A 22,137-nucleotide genomic window follows, 5' to 3' on the forward strand; every position below is an offset into this window, starting at 1 on the left:
AAAAATGTTAATTTAAAACAAATATGCCAATAAAATGTTTCAAATTCATATTCATGTCCAGTTTTTTTCTTATGTGGCAAGTAGCCGTGTAATAAGCGGGATAATGTAGAGGCAGCCGGTAGTTATTGGGAAATAAGCCCCTTCAGTGTGATACAAGACCCTCCGCTTCGCGTCGGGTCCTGATCACACATCTTGATAGCTGCGCTCTCCCTGTCAGGCTGGTTGTCGTGGAAACGTGGGGGTGGTCATGAGACGGTAAGAGCTGTCAGAGACCAATGACAGGGCTGACTGTTGTCACATGGTGTACGGTGCGGCATTTCGAGTACAGTAAAAAAAAATATATGTGAACACGGACCGCACTAACTGAAAAATGATACAATGTATTTTGCTGCGCTCCACGGTGCGCACCAACATATGTGAAAACACTCTGACATGCACTCGTTGGTACCAGTATTCACCTGTCACAGTCCTGTCTTGTGTTTCCCCAGTCCTTATTTTGAAGTTCTGTTCTGTGTACCACATTTTGTAGTCTGTTATAGTTATTTTATTCATTGAGTGGTGTGCTAATTGTGTTATAATAGTTGTGTCCTATTATCCTTGATTATTTTGTGTATATATAGCCCTATGATGCGTCTGAAACCGCCTACTTCCATACTGTATAGTAGGTGAAAAGCAGTAGGTGAGGCGAGAAGTAGGGCTGTGCAAAAATATCGATACAGCCAACTATCGTGATACATTTTACCCACGATAGTGTATCAATATTTCAATTTCTACTATCAATATATATATATATATATTCAGCAAATGTCTCAGAAGTTAGTAGAAGTGAGAAATGGCAGAAAATTAAAAAACACCTGCAGCTTTCAAAGCCGACATTTGGCTTTAAAACGTATTTTTTTATTCAGCTCTTTTTTTTACATTTTTGATAAAAAATTATGTATTGCAATGTATCCCAAAATGCAATATATTGTATCGGTATACATTGTATCATGACCCATGTACCGCGATATTTATCGTACCGTGAGGCCCTTGCCAATACCCAGCCCTAGCGAATAGTATGTCCGAATTCATAGTATTCCAAAAACAGTAGGCGAAAAGTACCTTTATGACCTACTACTGTTTTCATACGACGGACACTTCACTATCCCATGATGCCCCGGGAGAGAAGTTATCCAAAGAAGAAGAAGAGGCGTCGTCATATTAGGAAATGGCGGAAAGCACAGATGTGGCTGTATTGTACGTGATGACAACGTATGTCACGTGATGTATCAACATGGCAGATGTAGTGTGTTCGAATATAATTCATACTACCAGGATTAATACTATTCAGTACCTACTGTGTTAACGGTCAGTAAGTAGGTACTTCATCTCATTGATGTAATTGTTTGGTTCCTGTTTTGTGTTATTTGTGCCACCTGAGGATTATCTTGTTTTCTGTTTTGCCTGCCTTGTTTTGTGTTCTCCATCATTATGTACCTCTGAGGTACTAATATGAACTCTTTATGTGCAAAAGTGTACTTTTTAGTGACGGAAAGTGTTCCTGTAGCTACAATGGTAAAACATGGTGATAACACTTGCCAAACCACATAAAGGTAATCTACAAGGTAATCTTAAATGCGCTGAGAGTCACTTTGGATAAAAGCATCCGCTGAGAGAATGCATGAAGTCCATTCACAGCATAATTCACAATGTCTGATTAATTCCTGTCATTATTACCTTATACCATCAGTCACTATGTGAATGTCACATGCGTTACTTTGTTGCTTATGAATCACTTTTCAAAAAGGTTTTTGATAAAAAAAGCAAAAAGTAAAACTTGGATTAATTCATTTGTTTGGATTATGTAAGTCCATTTTTTTTACAGAGTGCCCTTTAAACACACGCACTGGGAATGGTACCGGATCATTTTTAATACCTTTAATGGTCCTTCTGGAGCCTTCCAGATCCAGTCCATCGAATTATCGACACCCTCTTCATGTTGAGTAGTACCACTAATATCTTTATGGATGCGTACTAGTTGCTGCATATTTTACAGGTTTTCATGAAACAAAGTACATCCTGCACAATATCATTATCAATGTTAAAATGTCAGGTTTATGTGATCTTGGAAAAATAACTGAACCATAACTTAACCCATCTTCAACTGTGACCGCATCATGTTGCGTCAGTTACTACTCGACATAATGATTATGTCTCAAAATTAGACCTAAGTCATGCTGTTGTGGAAAAACAAATTATGGGTTATGGCTGCTTTTGGACTTGTGTTTAAGTGAATGCGTGACTCATACGGCTTCACTTCTTCGGCTCTTAGCTCAGGAACCTACTTCATCTTTCCTGAGTTATGCAAAGAGAGAGAGTTTACTTCACAGCCTCCGCCACGAGTCTCGTAAATCATTTAGACACGCACCTCAGACACAAAGACTGACTCCAGCACCTGATCTAATCCCCTTTTACGTACAGAGACTTGCAGATAGTATTTGTGTAATTGTTGTGTTGAAATGTTTCCCTGCTTTGGCTCTGGGGCAGATAAAAATGAGTTTCCCTCTGCAAAAGGGCACAGGCCCTCGCTTCATTCGTACTAGATTTTTTTTATACCGTAATTCCCTCTGAGAAGTACAGATGTCCCCTGTGTGGAATTAGTCCTTCATAAATCTTGAGCAAACACTCGGCTGAACTTTTAAAGGTGCTCAATGATGATAGAGATGGTTCAGAAAATAATTTTGCATTCATATTGTAAGCTCAAATATTAAGGGGGCTTCCACTGTTACAATTTATTTGTCTTGATAGCAATCTAGAAGATATGTTTTAATAAATATTGTGGTTTGATATTGAATATTTGGCCTATATTGAATGTGCAGCGCATCTAAAGATTTAAAAAGTAAAAGCTGCATCAAGTTTTGGATAAAAAAAATTCTCACTTAAGTGAAAATTTAAGGTGAACTTTTTTTTTGGCCTACTTTAATTGGTAACACCCAAAATATTTTAACATTTTCAACTGAAGTATTTTTTAAAGTTGAAAATTTATTTTACTTGAATTGTTACAGACTGATCTCAAGGATAGTCGTGTTATAGTCAGAAAAAAATTGATTAATTTATCTATGTCCATGGCACGAAATTCAGATTTTTTCATGTCACTTGCACAAAATTCTATAAACGTTTTTCGTGTCCATGGCACGACTTTCTTTTTCGTGTCATTTTATGTATCATTTGCTTAATGCTTTTTTCCTATTTTCTTACCATTGTCGCTTGGAGTTGGGGTTAGAATCACTTTCTGTTAAATACATAAAAGTACATCCTAACCCAAACCCCGAATCTAACCCCATGCCCAAGCGACAATGATTTAAAAATAGGAAGAAAGAGAAAACAATATATACAGTAAAATGACACGAAAAAAGAAAGTCAAGCCACGGACATTTATAGAAATTTGTGCGAGTGGCACGAAAAAGCCATTTGTGGTCAAGGCACGAAAAAAGCTGAATTTCGTGCCATAGACACAAATAAATTAATAAAATTTTATTAATTAATTAAATTTTTATCCTACAGTACATTACTCATGTTAGATTTATTTTCAGTTTCTATGTACAGTAAGAACACATCTTCCAAAAAAAGTGCCCAACTGTATGGGGTAAATTTACCTAATATTATATAGCCTACTAGAGGTCACTTGTTTACCTTGCAGCTATTAGAAAACTATAAGTCTCTAGTTTGGAGGTTCAGAAAACATTTGGAATTCATAAAAATTAAATAAAAAATGTGATTAAAAATCAACATACCGTAAACCACAAATATTTTTGTTATTCCCCTTTTGACTCAAAATTTCATACAAACTGACATAAAACTCTTGTATGACAACTAGCCTTCTTACATGCCTGTATCATTCACATTCCCAATTGAATCTAACTCTAATAATAAAAGTATCTAGTTCATGAACTGTGGTTTTACAGTGACTGACTTTAAATAGTTGTGTCCAGGCAAATCACTGTAATTGTTTATTTATTACTTCAGCACAACATCAGTGAAAAATGTCAGTGTTTACGAGCAACATAGATGTTTGTGTCCACATGGTGATATCAGGTTAAACCCATGATTTGGCATGAAACTATTTCATCCCTCTTGCTATGTCAGTCCTCCGTCTGTGAGAGAGAAACAGGCTGTAGTTCATTACAACATCCTGTATTCATGCCAAATTAAATCTTGCTATAAGTTCTGCCAAAACCTGCACTAATAAACTCCTCGCATCCTCGCATCACTCATCTGCTGATCTCCCATCCCATTCATCAGTTTATTTTAAGCTTCTCTAGTAAATAACTGTTATGCCAAGTATTGGCAAAGTGCATTTTTACCTAGCTATTTGTTTTTTGGGAACATTAGGTAATACCCTCCCTGGCAAAGATGACTCTGGACCATTTTCGGTCCTTTGGTACATCAAAAAAATCCTGTTGTATCCATTAAAGGGCTACGGTGTACATTTTGATCCTTGAGGTCTGTGTCCTAACCAGGGAGTGAAATTGACTCAGAACACCCAGTTATAGAGGACAAATATCCAATAAAAAAGCTGAAAGCAATCCCACAGTATCACAATAATTCATATTACAAGTATGATCATTTGATTGTTAAAATAATGTCATACGTTCTGTTTAAAATGTTTAGAGTTAATAGCTATAAATATAAACAGTATTGTTTCTATAAGTTAAATCATTAGTAAACAACCTATTAACAACCTTCAGTGATTACGTTTACCTTTAAAAAATGTAACAATCCAAACAATTAAAAAAGCGTGAATTTATGCATTTGGTTGTGCATTCAAGGTTTTAATTTTGTCAGTCTGAGTGATCCCAAGGAATCAAACCCATGGCCTTTGTGCTGCAAAAATAATGCTTGACCAATTAAGCAACAGGAAAACAGTTAAAGGAAACAAATCTATTGAAAAGATGCTGCATTATAATAGTGTCATGAATTTCCCATCTTGAAAAATGACACTGGTTCATGAAATATACAGTTTTTTTAATAATGAAGACGGTGTTCCTCAAGGTTCTATTTTGGGACCAATTTTATTTTCTGTTTTTCCATAAATTAACTTGGTCCAGCAAATGTAGACTTTTATGCAGCTGATACCATTTATTTATTTATACAATAGCTACATATATTAAGGTACAAAAAGGTACAAAGTTGTCACTGGGACAGTACCTTTTCAAACAGTACACTTTGTACCTAAAATGGTACACATTGGTACCTTAGAGGTACATACTGTTACCCAGTGGCGGCTCGTGACTGCTCATCCGAGGGGTGCAAATTCAAAAAAAGTGTTCGGAGTGTCATGTGTGTGCTCGTGTTTTCAAAATATGTGTTTGTTGCATCATGTGAACCATGTGCATCACGTGTCTTGTCAAAATAAGAGCCTGCTGCACACGCATCACAACCGTTTATGATAAAAGAGACGCTCACGTTAAAATACACACAAGACACTAACACTAAACTCTGATTACGCATGAGATTATGCGAGTATCTGGCAAACGCGAGCGCCTCTTTTATATTTAACCCTTTATACGCGTCTGCAGCAGGTACTTACTTTGACAAGTCACGTGATGCACATAGGATCACTCGACGCAGATCATATTTTGAAAAAAGGAACCACACAAATAATGGGATACATGTTGTGACGAACTTTGCATCGAGCGCCCTCGAAAAAAGAAGTCACCAGCTGCCACTGCTGTTACCTCAAAGAAACATATCTGTACCAAAATGGTACATATTAGAATTAAATTCTTTTTTTGTAATTTTTGTCTTGTGCTGCATCTTGACCAGGGCTATCTGGTAAAAGAGATATTGTAGCTTTCCTTGGACTTTCCTGGTTAAATAAAATGTATACATAATAATACATGTTTAAGTTTATGATTAAAATTCCATTTTCTGCTTATCTGGGAAACCGTTCTATAGAATCAGAGAAAGCTTTCCCTGTCCGAGACACTCAGTTAGTCCAGATACTGAATCAGTCTGTCTGCATCCAGAGTTCTGGCCAAGAGAAGGAATGTGTGTGTCTCATGAAGAGACATTGAGTCTTAGCCAGTCCTCAGAAAATATTTAAGGCCACTCTCTGCACATCTTCCTCAAACCAATTTATCTAGCTTTAGCTGTCTTCTGACTGGTACGTGCAAAGTTCAGAAATGAATGTTCTAACACTTTTCTAATATGAATTCCTGCTGCTGTATCATTACAGATTGCTGCAGCTATTTTTTCCTTTTTTGTAATTCTACAATAATATTTTTGACAAAGAATCATCAGAGGCAACGACAAACTTTATTCACTGTATATTAGCCATAGCCATACACATTTAACTTCTGCTAGCACAGAAAACTTCTCTTAAAAAGATTAGATGATCAAAAATATTAATACATACTATTTGTTTAGAAAAGATGAATCTAGAAATTTATACTAATATAACGTCGAAACGGTCACATTTTAAAACATACATTTTCTACACAGAGGAGGTTAACTGCACATTATCGTACTGGGGTTTGAAAATGTTGTGAGCGTTTCTTGCACGTTTTAATTCCTCAGATAGCCAACTGCAGCGGCAACATGAAAGCTTGTGAGCGCGCTCACGCTGATGACGTCTGCGGCTGCTCTGACTGCAGCGCCTGCTGCCAGAAAGTAATGTAACATGTTCAAAACACTATCATAACGGCAAAAATCTCTGAAAAGTGACAAGGATGCAGCACAGAATTAATAATATTGTGCATATTAAACAGATTAAAAGACAAGTTACCGATTGATGGACGCTTGTTTGATTTTCAGGTTTCGGGCAAAATCCATTTTGCTCAAAAAACCAAGGGGGCATGTGCCCCCTCAGTTTGAATGGGCATGACGCCTCTGATCGTCGCTGAACTTTTTGACAGCGATCAGCTGTAAAATGTTTTGGTCCCGCTTGATTTTCGTTGACTTCAAGTAAAATAATGAAAAGTATTTCATAAGATCAGCCGGGGTCAATGTGTTAACATGACAGAAGCTTGATGCTGTCGTGTGAGAACAAGCAACAGCCGGCATTTTCATTTGTCCAAGTGCCTCTCACGTAAATTATTCGATTTTGATGGCTTAAGTTTCTTCCCCACCACAAAAAACCTTGACAGGTTTATCAATGCCATCAAAAGTATTATTTTGTTTTGTTTGTTTGTTGATCACGAGGTACAAACTAGGGAAACTAGGATTCCGTGTGTATTCAAAGTGCCGCCATTGTTGTTTACAGTGCGTGGAATGGTGCATTGTGATTTGTTAAGTGAATTTATTGCATTTTGTAGAGAAGGAGGACTGGCATTTGTCGCAATTTGGAAAAAAAGGGAGAAAAGATGACAAAATAAGATGGCGGATATTGTATTTTGCCTAAAATGAAGAATTTGCTTTTTAATACTGACCTGATGCAATGCTGATTTTGGTGGTAAATCCTTTTTTTTTTTAAATTACGTTTATCATGTTTTGGAACCGAACTCTTCATTTGTTTGCAAACTATTTGATATTGCTTTTGGCAATGCAGTGAAATAGATTTTATGTGTAGCTGTAGTGTGCAATATACAGTATGTCCTAATACTAATGGGGGTCACTGTTACATTTGTGCATTTGGCAGACCCTTTAATCCAATAATTAACAGCACATTCAAGCTATACATTTTTTAGCAGTATGAGTGTTCCCTTAGGATTGAACCCATGACCTCACATTGCTAGTGCAATGCCCTACCAATTGAGCTACCGGAAGATGCTTGTAAACTACACAAAAAGTAGCATAGCTTTGTAGACTCATTGCTGGTTCCTAGGACAAAATGTTAAGTTATCTTTCATGTTTGTCCCTTTGGTGTCTGCTAAATAATAAAAAAAAAGAGTTAACTTAAACCCAAAAAACTTGCAAAAACTACAAAACATCTAGCAATGGATTTAATTATGATGTGGAAATATAGGAAACATATCTGTCAAGCGCAGCAGTCTTAAAAATATGCTTGACAGGAATTGTATGCAATTCATTTACTGTGTAGAGCCACCACCAAGCATCAAAAACAGAAACACCTGAATGTCCTTCATGCATGGATTCACTGACTGTTGATGCTGATGAAAGCAAATTACTTCATTCAAAAAAAAAGGGGGTGGGGAGCTTTTTAAGATTTTCTGGCAGATTTTGATTAAAAAATGGAAACAGCAGTACAAGAAGCATAAAAGGCCACACAAAGGCTGGTCTGAAGAGACTTAGAGACATCTTCAAGGATGAAGTCACCAGATAGTTCGCACAGATGTTTGTGTGTGTGTGTGTGGGTCTAGGAGCACGCTCGGTGTGTGAACTTGTCTGTTAAATCTGCAAGTTTAGGCGCAGATTCTTAGTAGTATTAGGCAGCCCCCCACAAGCCCCTAACCATCCTCAGCTGTGGGAAAATACTTAAAATGTCACTAGTGCACAACCTCCCTCCCCTACCCTTTCCAGAGACAGCATTGGTCAAGATAATAAACATCCTGCAGTTTGGTCCCACAGCAAACGCAATGCAGAACCCAGCTGCCGACACGGCCGTATGGTATAGGTGATTCAAAACGTGAAGATCTCCAGACAAATCCAAATGACAAGAACATTTAAACAATCCTCTCTATATCGACGATTAATCTTACTGCAATTTCATTGGACCACCTGCAGAACTTTTTACATATGTTTTCTTTTGTAACAATTGGGAGAGTTTGTTGATTTTGATAGATTGGCTAATTAGCTTTTGTTAGTTATACAGCCAAAATAAATAGTTTATGTTAATTGTCTTAAAGGACGAACCTTTTCAAAAATATGTTCTTGGTTATGTTCTAGGTATCACATAAATATTCTATTCACTCAAAATGGCGTCCATCACATTTTCATGCAAAACCACTGACCAATTTTAATTGATGATGTGATTTTATCATCAGGTCACAGGAGCCGCCACTGTAACGTATCACGTGTCATAACATACCAAGACATGGTGTGCAGAACCAATCCATCTTCATGAATAGTGGCCATACGCAGAGTTTAGAGCTTAACCAGAAATCCTTTCACGTGTCTTTAGAGGAAAGCATGGTCACGGCTAAAGATTTATTTAATTACGAAGGCTTCGGGTTGGAAATCGGTGCTAGATAATCCCTAGAAAATAGCCTGATTTTAACATTATCATTATTGAGATCTTAATGACCCTTTACTCTTACGGTCTACATTTACTATACTAAATTAGATTTATAGTAAATTACTGTTTGAGCACTAAAGATTTCTTTAAAATAAAAGTAAGTCTTTTGAACCAGAGAGCAGATATAAGTGGAGAATATTTTTAGGTACAACAGAAGTGGCCGGGTTTGATTTGTAAAAGTACCGTGCTAACAAATGGGGGGCATGACCTCTTTATACAGGGTTGGGAATCATCTATGATGAAGGGGATAAGTGCCAGATGCATTGGAACAGGTGGTTGTCAATTTTGGCTACGCCATCCATAAACCTCAAAGCGTCCCCCAATGCATTAGGAAAACTGAAGCTGTATTTATGCCAGACACGACAAGGCCAAATTAGCATCAGGTGTGCCTCATCATGGACCACGAGCAACGTTCGGTCTAAAACAATGAATCATGGACACACGCTGCTGGATGGATGGCAATATGTGCGTTGGGATGGTGATCATAAAGGGGTTTGGAAGTGGGGGTGGCACCAAAGCACGGGCTTCAGGAAAAACGCAGAAGTGAGGGACAGTTGCAAAACATAACAAAATGGCGTTCTGTTTTTTTGTGGTGCATAAATATTTTATTTAATGTGTAGTTGAAATTCTAAAAAATAAAGTGTATTTGACATTTAAAAATTATGCTCTGTGTCAATGTTTATTTTGTAATAAATACTTAAAGTAGATACTGATGATGGACATGAAGTAAATGTAATTTCTTTATATCAAATGAAAAAGTATGTAGTGACATTACTTAAAGGTGCAGGTGTACATTTTTGTGGCATCTAGTGGTGAGGTTGCGCATTGCAACCATCGGCTTAGTCCACTGCTCACTCCTCACTTTTGAAACGCATAGAGAAGCTATTTTAGCTACCACCAGACAAACATGTCATTGTCGGAGATAACTTAGTAAAAAAGTTTGTCCTTTAAGGGCTTCGGTAGAAACATGGCGGCACAAAATGGCGACTTCCATTTAAGGCGACCCTCTGTGTATGTAGATAAAAACGTCTCATTCTAAGGTAGTAAAAACATAACGATTCATAATGAAAGGTCTTTATACACCCCTGATCGTATAGTTTTGTATATTATTTTGCATTTCTGTCAAGAGATCCTTCTAAAAATTACACACTGCACCTTTAATTATCTGCATTAAAATGTATGTTAATAAGAACTTTTTATATTTGGCTATATATTTTAGGGAATTTTCATGTATTGTTTCTAAGTACTATACATATGATTCAAATGTTTAGTATTTATATCAAAATCCATGAGAAAATTAATAATTATGCAAAGAAATGTTGGTTTTCACGACTCTAGTAAGACCGATTCTGCCAAACCATATATGGTTCGACTTCCGCCCTGAAACGAGCGCCCTGGAATTGTTATCTTCTTTTAAGGGGCATTTCCATGTAAGATGACGCCTGTTATTTATCATATTAATAGATTAAATGTTCACTAATAATAATTATTATTATTATAATTATATATATATATATATATATATATATATATATATATATATATATATATATATATATATATATATAATTGTATTAGATTATTATATAGATCTATGATTATTATATAGATCTATGAAGACAATAACATTTACAATAATAGTATATATAATATTTTTATGTGCAATAATTATTTGCCCTGTTTTTTGTGGTTTCTTTTATTTTGGTTTTAAAATATGACATTAAAAAAGTGCTATATAAATAAATTTGACTAAATTTGCCATGTAAACAACTCCTAATTTTTGGTTTACGAGAAGAAAATGCATTTACTGTATATTTATGCATTTTGCTGATGCTTTTATTCAAAGTGACTTACAGTACAGTGCATCACATGCTCTACATTTGATCAGTTATGTGTGTCCCCTGATCGAACCCATGAACTTTTGCGCTGCTAACGCAATGCTCTACCAGCTGAGCCATAGGAACACAGTTCCTGAACATAAAGCTTTAAGCTCAACATGCAATGAAACATATAATGTTTTGACTAAAAAGCTATAAATTAAATGAGCATAGTTATAAAATGCAAAAGTTAACTTTAAAAAAGACACTTAAATCCAAATGAAGAGGTCTGGCTACAATTCTAAAAAAACAACAACTCACAAACCAGAGCTGACTTGAAGCTGTTTAATGTGTAAACTGTTGAGAAATACTTGAAATACTGCAGGGGCACTTAAACCCAGGGTTAAGTGTTAAGGTGAGATGGTCAAATGTTGATAAAGTTGAAAAGTGATCTTGATTACCCTTGAGGTCAAAGGTCGACCCAAGCTAGACCTGTGCCTCCACCACTTAGCTAACCTTCAAGCTCTGGCTTTAAGAGTTTGGTAAGAATGACAAACCTAAACATAAAACACTTAATTATAACAAGACTATGTGCGTTTCAAACAGCTAATGTTAGTCCCTTATATCCCATGGTCATTTTCACGCTTTGTACATTTGCTTAAATCTGAACTCGAAATAGATGTTCCACCCTTCCCAGCACCCGCTGGCATGTTTCATGCTGTGTTACGTCAATCTAAATCCAAAGGATTCTAAAAAATGTAAAACTGTAAGGCTATGACAAAAATTAGGTTTTTGACCGGATTAACTCTATATAACAAAGAGTCAAGCTTACATTTAAGCATACAACCTTCTATTAAGAACAATCGCAAATCGTCCCGTGAGAACATGATCACAAAAACGTAGACTTAATGCCATCTGAGGTACTTGCAAAACTGCAGAAATACTAATGTAACATGGTAAAATGGTAATAGAGAAGGATAGCGATCTTAGTGACGCTTGAGGTCAAGGGTCGGACCCATCTGTCAAAGCTTAACCAATTAGTTATCACCATCATAGTTCTGCCCTGAAGAGATTAATAAAAACAACAACACATTTGAAATCTCAGTATCTCAATTACTTCTCTTATAGATATTAATGAGAATAAATGGAGAGCAAATGGACACTTTTGCTTGACTCTTCTTCATCTCAGGTACTTCTCGTGAGAAAAGACACAGAAATCTCAGAAATGTCTTTAATGGAGTTTAAAGGTGACATAGAATGATTGAACGGCGTATTTATCCTTGTTCTGTGATGTGACATGTAGACAATTTTTTTTTGTTTGGGTCTGTAATGCCTTAGAAGCTTCCTAAAAACCTCTCTCTCAGATAGCTCTATTAGGGTGGGGGATTTTAAACAAGTGGTTTTGCACCTATTTGGCTCCCCCTACTGGCTTAACTTGCAATCTCATTACTGAATGGCTGACTTTGCTGCCACTCAAAAAATGTAGCCAATTATTTTAAAGTGGAGGGGCAGTTAGATGCCTGTGATGTCATAAGCATCAGTTTTTCAGATTGGGCCGTTTTCTGGCTGACATTTCCAAAAGAGGAATTTCTATGAGACTGAGATGTTTAGCATGTCTAGCACTTTTTGTATGTTTGTGAATGCGGGTAGACAACCATTATTCCATTATTCATTATTCAAAGACAAGGTAAAAATGGTTTTTCATTCTCTGTCCCCTTTAAGAAAAGATCTCAAAAGATTTGCCAAGTCTGCTATAAAAGGTCAAGATTATTGAAGATAAATATTTCCCATTAAAAATTGACAATTTCTTTTAAAAAATGTACCTAAATTCAGATTATTTTAGCTTTATTATCTACATACATTTTACAGCTCTATACTCAATGAATTTTAACAATTGTCTCATTTGACTCTATTTCTGTTTCTCATAAGCAATTTTTAGAGAAACAAATAAAAATGCATTTAATATTTTGTCATTGAGCTAATAATGAGTGCAGTTTACAAAGCCATGTTTAAAAGCAGGACTAGTTGCTGAAGCCGCAGAAAAACTAAATATAGAAAACCACTAAATGCTAAACAAATGGGGAGAGAGAGAGAGGGAGAGAGAGAGAGAGAGAGAGAGAGAGAGAGAGAGAGAGAGAGAGAGAGAGAGATTTTAAAAGCTACTGTAACTGATTACACACTATATAACACAGTAATTCCAGCCTGATCTCACGAGAATTCATAATTTTTTTACGAGTTTGCTAATTTGTATGAATTCATACAAAGTTAAATGTGCTAAAAAGTAACATAAAACAATAATAAAACTCCACCCCAACCCTAATGTAACAGGGGCAAATCGTACAAAAATATCCGAATGTGGTTGTACGTATTAATACAAATTATCCAGCATGTGAAATATGTTCGAATTGCCATGTAGGGCCTTATTTTACCACCGCAATGGTAATGCAATAATTCACCACAGTGGTGTGAAGTGGTGGTTATAGAATGTGTGTGTGGGCGCACACGCATGCATTGATGCATATAGGCTTACATATAATATACATATATTTTGAAATATAAAAATGTAAACTTGTAAAAGGATCAGATACTTTTCTTAAAAAACAAGCATGTTTTTTTCCGTCAAGTAATGCTTGGGTAACTTACCAACGCAGACGCTCTGGAGCACCCAATTGATTTGAAAAGAAGGAGGATAGCAGCGTGATCACGTTTTCCACATCATTCACAAAATTTGAAGCAAATGTGAAGCAATTGAGCATATGTGCTTGGCCATTTCGGTGGGTGTTCGAGCTCAAGGATCGACACTTATTGTAGCACTTCCATCCATGAAACAAACACGGTTTAAACGGGAAACCGTTTTGGGTTATAATGTTACAAGCCGCACTGAAAACGCATTCTGTTGGTGTTCTGGTAGTGCAGATTGATATTTTTTGCAAACTTAAGTGACCAAAACAGGAATATCTTTGCCTCATTGTTCCGCCCCCAAGCCAGTGGGTCATTACTGAGATCAGTTACTTCCCATTGCAAATAGCACACTAACTCTGAGTCGGCGAGCCGTTTGAATTCACAAGAACTTGAAGAACTCAATGGGTGGGTATGTTTATTATAGTTAGTGACGTGCAAACCACAGCGGGTCGCACTTTACCACCACCGTCACAACCCTTTTGCCATAAGATAGCGTTGGTAATTCAGCAGAGCCATACTATGTATAATTGCATTTGTTACAAATAACTGTTGTTCGGCTACTATCGAAATAATCATTAATAATCTCCTTTTTTTCAGTACATCAATCAATAAGTCGTCTGAAGGTACACCGCAGACAGCTACAATCTATTAGATGCTTTATTCAATCTACTAGAGAATTCATCCTCTCCTTCTGCACAGTCATTCATCTTTTCTGTGATAGCTCAGGTCTGCCAGACGCGTTCAGTTCTCATGTTGCAGAGAAAGGTCTATTCCGAGCCCACCAGTGGCGTTAATCTGCTATTCCCCGGGTAGTTACCATGACGACCAGGCCTTTTCGAAAAGCCCACAGACACTCTACGGCTTGCCCAGAGGCCATTTAGTTGCAGAGTCGGAACAAATGGGAATGATTAGTCCAATCCAGCGAAGACCGAAAACAGCCTAGCAAAGCTTCATTTTTCGTACTGGACTTCTTTCACGTAGTTGTGGTTTGCGCAGACTCATGTTGTGGTTAGACAGCCCAACAAACGCCAAGCTTAAATTTGGTTCTTTTAGGGTTTCCCCATAATTATTAAGAGCCGGGTGTAGCAGGATAACCTGATCTTAGATCAACATTAAACTTAAGGCTAGCCGAGTGCTGGCACTACAGAGTATCATTACTGGCATGGGAATATAGGACTGGACTGCAAATGTGTTTGCAGGGACTAATACACCATTGAGTCATGGTTTTGACATCCTGGTGGCATTTGCCTGCATATTAACCCCTCAGGGTGTTTTTGTTTTTAAGCCACTTGTTCTGTGTTTCATAACTGGCTTGAAACCAGTTTGCGGTCACAGCATGAGCAGATTATGGTTGGTATCATGGCATTAGAGGACCAAAGAAACAAAAGCGTCTTTAAGGAATTGCAGCCGACATGCGGCCATCTTGACACATTTACATTACACTTATGCATTTGGCAGATGCTTTTATCCAAAACTACTTACAGTGTATTCAATTTATACATTCTAGAATTGAACCAATGATATTTGGGCTGCTAACATAATTTACAATTTACAGGTATGTAGGCATGCAAGTATAGCTTAAATTTGCTTTATTACTCCTGACAAATCTCTTAAACTAACTGGTAATATTAGCCTACATTAAATTGATACAATACAATAAAATAATATACAATGCATATTGATATACAATTTACAACTAATAGTTAATATACAATAAAATAATTGACATACTTGAAATAAGTGAGTTGGCTCTTTCAAAGCTCAGGAATAAAAAATATATAATAAAAGTATCGCAATAGTACAGCAAAAATTAAGGTCTCATTTTCCAGTTAAAATATTGTCATTGTTTTTTTATTGAGATAAAATACTTTACTGGCAGATATTTTAAGTTTGTTTTAAGCACAAACTCTTTTTTTGTCAAGACTTAAAGAGCACCTACTATGCAAAATCCACTTTTTTACAAGTTTTTTGGACATTTGTTGGCAGTGTGAACTGGCAATGTCTAATCATTTCCTTAGACATGCCATATTGATTATTTTTTCAATGTGATGTCACACTGATAAAGCCCCGCCCATGGCCACTGATTGGCAGTACATTACCATAGTTTCCGCCCTCAGTGAGTTGTACCCTGTCTGCCATATCTTAATAGTGAGGCATTATTGTCTCAGACTGTATACACAGGAATCAGATCTATTTTGACTGAAAGCGCTTACTGTTTTTTGTAAGTGAGGAGCAGTAGCTTATTTGCATTAAAAGATACACACACAAAAAACAGCACGTTTTTGCTCCCACCCAAATAGGGGCATTTTGGACATGCTATAATAAATGATCTGTGCTGTATTTTGAACTGAAACTTCATGGATACATTCTAGGCACACCTGAGACTTATATTACATATTACATTGTAAAATGGGCGTAAAAGGTGCCCTTTAGTATTGTTTCACTTTTAAATTAATTTTGCTTCTCAAGTAAATGTATCTCAGGTGAAGATTTTTGAGATATTTACACTGGAAAAGAAATAAATAAAAGTAACTTATTTAACACACACTATTGCTGTAAATGAACACAAACAATTTAAGGCAAATGCTGATATACATTGTTTTTCTGTTTTTACTCGAGATTAGTATTTTTGCAGACTGTCTTGTCCATAGGCAAAGTTTCGTGTTTGTGCTTGGGGGCCCCTACCGGCAAACAACGATACTGAAATACTTTAAGATTAGCGAGAGTGCGGCTTCATGGTTATGACTTAACACTATAGCCTTAAATGACTCCATCTACTTATTAAAATATTAAGATTAGACTAATAAAATATGAATTCTTATATTTCGATTTCATTATTGGCTCAGACAAAAACATAATTGGCTCCTCTGCCCCCCCAACCCTGCCTATGGTCTTGTCATGTATCATTAGTCATGTTAAATCAAAATCAATCATTGTCAGTTTAAAAGAGTAAAACTGTTGCAAGAAACTCACGTACAGTACACAGACTAAAGAACGACTGCGTTGGTATAATGGTCTGTTTAAAGAGGACATATCATGAAAATCTGTCTTTTTCCATGTTTAAGTGCTATAATTGGGTCCTCAGTGCTAGAAAATGTGAAATAGATCAACCCAGTAACTTACAGTAGTTTTGGCAAACCATTCTCTGCAAGCATATCAACAAATAGTTAATTGAAATTTGGCTCCTCTTGTGATGTCAGAAGGGGATAATTCAGTCCCCTAATCTGCACTATCCAACCACAGCACTGCCATTTAGTGCAGTGATCAGCTCATTTGCATTTTAACACTCTAGGGTCCAAAAACACAGCGCCGCATTTAAAAAAACAATTTTCTTCATCAAAGCAGAATCAACTTAAACACTCAATCATTAATAATCATACACTTACGTGTTATACATAATTTTAAACTTTAAAGGGTCTTTTTTAATTTGTGTACATTTACAATAACAACAAATCTTTTTGTTTTTGTCAAATATTGAAAATAAACAGGGCGCACATTCGGACATCCCTGTCTCCGCTAGCTGTCTCTCAAAACACGTTACAAAAATAAATTAAAACTCTGCAAATACTCGTCACACAAACATGATACACATAATCAAAGAAAGCCTGAAATGTCTACTTTTAAACAAACTAATTATAATCAAAAACAAATATTGCCTGTTTATGTAATCTGTATTGAAGTAAAGAGAGCACCATTTTTCCTTGCTGACCTCATTATCTGTAATGAGGTCACACCCACAGACGGTAATGGATAGGTGAACAGCGGTACAAGGGCACTCCCAAAAATTGCACATTTTTGCTTACACATACAAAGTGGCAATTTTAACATGCTAAAATAAATTATCTATATGGCATTTTGAGCTAAAATATCACATACATACTCTGGGGACACCAAATATTCATCTTTAAAACTTCTGCCATCTCAATCTTCATCTCCCCCTGCTTTTACAATCTTCTTTCACTGCTTTCACTACTGTGTTAATTTCAGCCCAAAATGTGTTAAATATTCTGTTTTCTTGATACATGTCTCCAATATGACAAAAATGACTACTTTAACATTTGGCCATCATTCTGTAGGCAGTAAAGTCTGACAAAATAATGTATGATTTGAAATACCGGTAGATACTGTTTCAATTACTGGGTGCCAAAATGCGGATAGTCTTCTTTTCCTTGGCAGATTACAAAAGTGTTGCCATTGGGCATACTTGCATAATGACTGCAAATAATAAGCACACTCCATATTGGAGCTCTTGGCCAAACAATTATAAAGCAACATGCTGAGACCGGGACATGATCTAAGCTTTCAGTATGCCATATTTCCACATGATACCTAGAACCAAGTTCCAATGCTGATGGAAGGCTGCAATAAGCAAAGAATATCCCTTAAAGAAATATTCTGGCTTGAATTTGACTTAAACCGGATCACCAACATCTGTGACGTGCTGTAGACTACCACAGAAAAATCCACAAATTTGTGAAAAAATTTTCATGATCCCTATCCACTTGCATTTTATGGAAAGAAACGGGCTCGCACACTGGATAAGAAATGCTGGGCTGCGGATAGGAGGATAGAATGGCGTGCACTCATGATTAAAGTCGACTCATGATGCAATAGAGGCAAGAGTTTTTATTTTTATTGAACAATGTGTGGCTTTTGCATGTTTAACACTACACTGAAAAAACTAAAACAAATTTATTACCCACAAAATTCTGCCCATGGGATAAGCATTTTAGTTTTACCTCTTTATGAAGTACTTAAAGGTGTAGCGGAGGATTTTTTCAAATTTTAGAAAAGAACCGCCTTCTCCACTTTTTAAAAAAATGCAATTGCGCAACACACCTGATTGATAGCTAGGAGGACCAATAGTCTTGATGATCCACCCAGAAAAAGAAAATCCTCCAAAAATACCTTTAATTGAAGTTTATTTTTCTTATCACATTGGAATTAGTTTTTGTTGTTATAAACAAAACAGTAGTTAATTTAGATTTTTTTTTTCAGAAAACAAGAGTTTATATTTTAGGTTATTTTGTTTCTCTTGATTTAAAATTTTTTAGATAATACAAAAAGTAAGAGTTATGCATTTACTGGTTGTGCATTATATTTGTGTCTCTATTAATCCATTTTATAACTGAACCTACATTATTTCATTGCAACCTATATTATACATTTTTATTTAAGTGGAAGAATGAAGTGACCTAAAGGCTTTTCCGTATTAATCCCAAACAGATCAGTGTATCTTTCAGTTTAGGAGGAAGTCCTATGTACTTTAAAGGGGACATATCACATTTTTTCCCCGTGTTCAATATATAATTGGGTCCCCAGTGCATCTATCAATCTAGAAAATCTGAAAAAGTTCAACCCAGTAACTTAGTTTTGATAAACCATTCTCTGCAAGAATGTTAAAAATAGGTCATTGAAATTTGGCTTCTCCTGTGATGTCATAAGGGGATTATACCGCCCCCTTATCTGCACTATCCAACCACAGCACTACCATTTTGTCCAGAGACCAGCTCATGTCCGTTTAAGCATTTGCAACATTTTTGCTCACATCTACAAAGTTGTAATTTTAACATGCTAAAATAAATTAACCATATGGTGTTTTGAGCTAAAACTTCACATACACACTCTGGGGACACCAAATATTTATTTGACATCTTAAAAAGTCTTGTAAGATGTCCCTTTTAATGATTAGGACAAATAGTTGGGGCAAATATGTTGTTACTTAATGTAAACTATGTGGTGTTGCAAAATTTATGCAGGCTCTGGATTTAGATGTACTGTATCTGTAGAACCTTTATGAAATATGGCACCTACTGTATGACACAATGTTATTATGTTTGGTTTGTGGAACCAGTAAATATTATGGCGCTTTTCCATTGCATAGTACCCCACGGTTTAGTTTAGTTTGGGTCGGGTCAGTTTACTTTTGGGAGCTTTTCCATTGGGTGCAGGTCGTAGTACCCGATACTTTTTTTCGTACCACCTCGGTTGGGGTTCCAAGCGACCCGAGCTGATACCAAACGTGACGCGAAAACCCTGTAGATCACTGATTGGTCTGAGAGAATCGTCACGTCATCGCTATAATGTAAATATTAGCTTTAGCTTACTGCTAGCTTGCGCTGTCTCAAGCAAACATGTTGTTATCTGTGTTCTGCTATAAGTTTCCAAACACCCTTTTAGCGATGAAAAACATCCGCAGGTTGAGAATCCGGGACACCATAACAGTTTTTTCCAGACTTGCAGTTTGTGGCGGCACATTCGCGACGTGCACGTCCGCATTATATATGCTTATATGCAACTTGAATGAGGCTCAGCGGAGCACCGTTGATTGACGCCACGGGTCGGGTGTTTGAACAGAAACTGTCATGTGAGACAGAGGTAGTTATAAACGCGATGTGCAAACATCTATTTGTGGTGGCCAATTTTAATTTTGTGGTAGACTGAGAAATAAATGAATGTATGGGAATGTACAACAACGCTCTCACGTGTATGATGTCACTGCAGTAGGCAGCGTAAATATAACGACACGCCTATAATCCCTCCCACTCCGAAGTGATACTAAACTCGATGGAAAAGCTAACCACGCCAAAGTGAGGTGAGCTGACCCGACCCAAACTAAACTAAACCGTGGGGTACTATGCAATGGAAAAGCGCCATTATTGACATCCAACCTGTGCCATACAGTATTTAGAGACATAATTTTAATAAGCCGAAACAAGAAACATCAAAACACAAATCACATTCCCATTTCAACGCTTCAAATCTTCATCAAATTTTGACAATAGTCCTCTTGGGATTCAAATGCTAAGCCACCAGGGAGCTAGTAGTCGAATTACACTAATGACGAAATAGAGGGAACGGGGAATTAGAGAACAAGTCTCCAACCAGATGGAAATGCTACACAGCTTGGGGGAAAAGACAAACTCAACAGGCATTCCTGTCAAAGGATGATTGATATGTTTGTTCTTTCCCTTGTGCTCAAATCAATGAAGAATATGACATTTTAAAGATCATGGTGCACTTTCAGACATTATACTTGAAAATCCATCAAACGTGATGGAGCAAAAGCCCTCACAATGCAACTCATGTTATTTTGGAGCACTTATATTAGTAAGAGACTATGTGGATCTAAATGTGGAAAGGGTAGAAATGGATTTTTCGCTTGTTAGAAAGTGGTTTGTATGCTTGTCTACACCGAGGGGCAACTTTCTGATCTCTCTGATGAAGCCAGCATGGAAGTGACTTAAATTGCAATTCATCCAAGGGCCACTAGAGGCTGGCTCCAAAAAGAAGCCCATCCCCAATGACCCCAATGTTAAAATGCCCAACTTTACAGCAGAAAATAATATGTTAAAGCCTGTTACAAAAAGTGTTCAGCTTCACCCACATTCCACCTAGAGGTCTTCTTGGGTCCAAAGAAATGTACCTGACCCAAAATGACCCAAATCACTATTTCTCGAATCCAAGATGCATATATATTTTTTAAAAGAAAGACCTGACCCGATACAAACCAGATAAAATTAGACCCGAGCCCGACCCAGTGACAATTTTTCTTAACGACCGGACCCGAATGTAAACAACACAGAGGTGTGTGCAAGTCAGCAGCCCACACCAGTCAGACAGAAAGAAACCTGGTGGCCTCGCAAGCAATTTGACCCACTGCTCCATTTATTTTCATTTGTTATATGACGACGACACCAAGATAACCGCTACAGTGAGCATTTAAAATTGATTGACAGGTCTGTCTGAAGGAAAATTAACCTACCGCCAGCCAGACAATGTCGTACATACTCTTGGCAAACAGAGGAGGGGTTGGAAAAGGATTGAATGCACACACGCACGCAAGAAAGTTCGGGTCTTCTCAAGTCGTAAAAAACACATTCATTTTAATTTTCCCTAATATTATACCCTACCTGTGTCCGAGGCACACGTGAAACTTTTAGACCCAAACCCCCTTGGATCTCGGGTCGGACTCGGGTTTCGGAACAAAGGCCCTGTCCCAAATGACGCACTTCATGTGGACTTCCGGTCTTTTAAATTGCGTGTTCACGCTTAGTCCACGAGTCCATAGGGTGTCCTAGCTGTCATTAAAGCTCTGAAGTGTGCTGCTCATCAGCACCCCCTTTCACCCTTGATGCCGTCTTCGGCAAAGCCCGCACTGCACCAACCCAAAGGTCCTTGCGAAAAAGCAATCAGATTTCACATTGATGGACAACTTCTCTTCCTATTTCTTTACCAAAATACAACTCTGGTGCGCCCTCTTGGACTTGCGTCAAGGGTCCCTAAGGTCTGCACTACATGATGTCATCAAAGTCTGGAGTGTGCCATTTGGGACAGGGCCAAAGTGGACCTGTGAAGACCTCTAAATCTGCCTATTTGGCCATGTGGTGATGTGCCAAAATGGCGGCGACCGGCTACCCACTTTTGGCTTCAAAAACGCTCTTCAGAAACATATGGTTGACA

Source organism: Paramisgurnus dabryanus, chromosome 4 (genome assembly GCF_030506205.2).
Source record: "Paramisgurnus dabryanus chromosome 4, PD_genome_1.1, whole genome shotgun sequence".
Lineage (NCBI taxonomy): Eukaryota > Metazoa > Chordata > Actinopteri > Cypriniformes > Cobitidae > Paramisgurnus > Paramisgurnus dabryanus.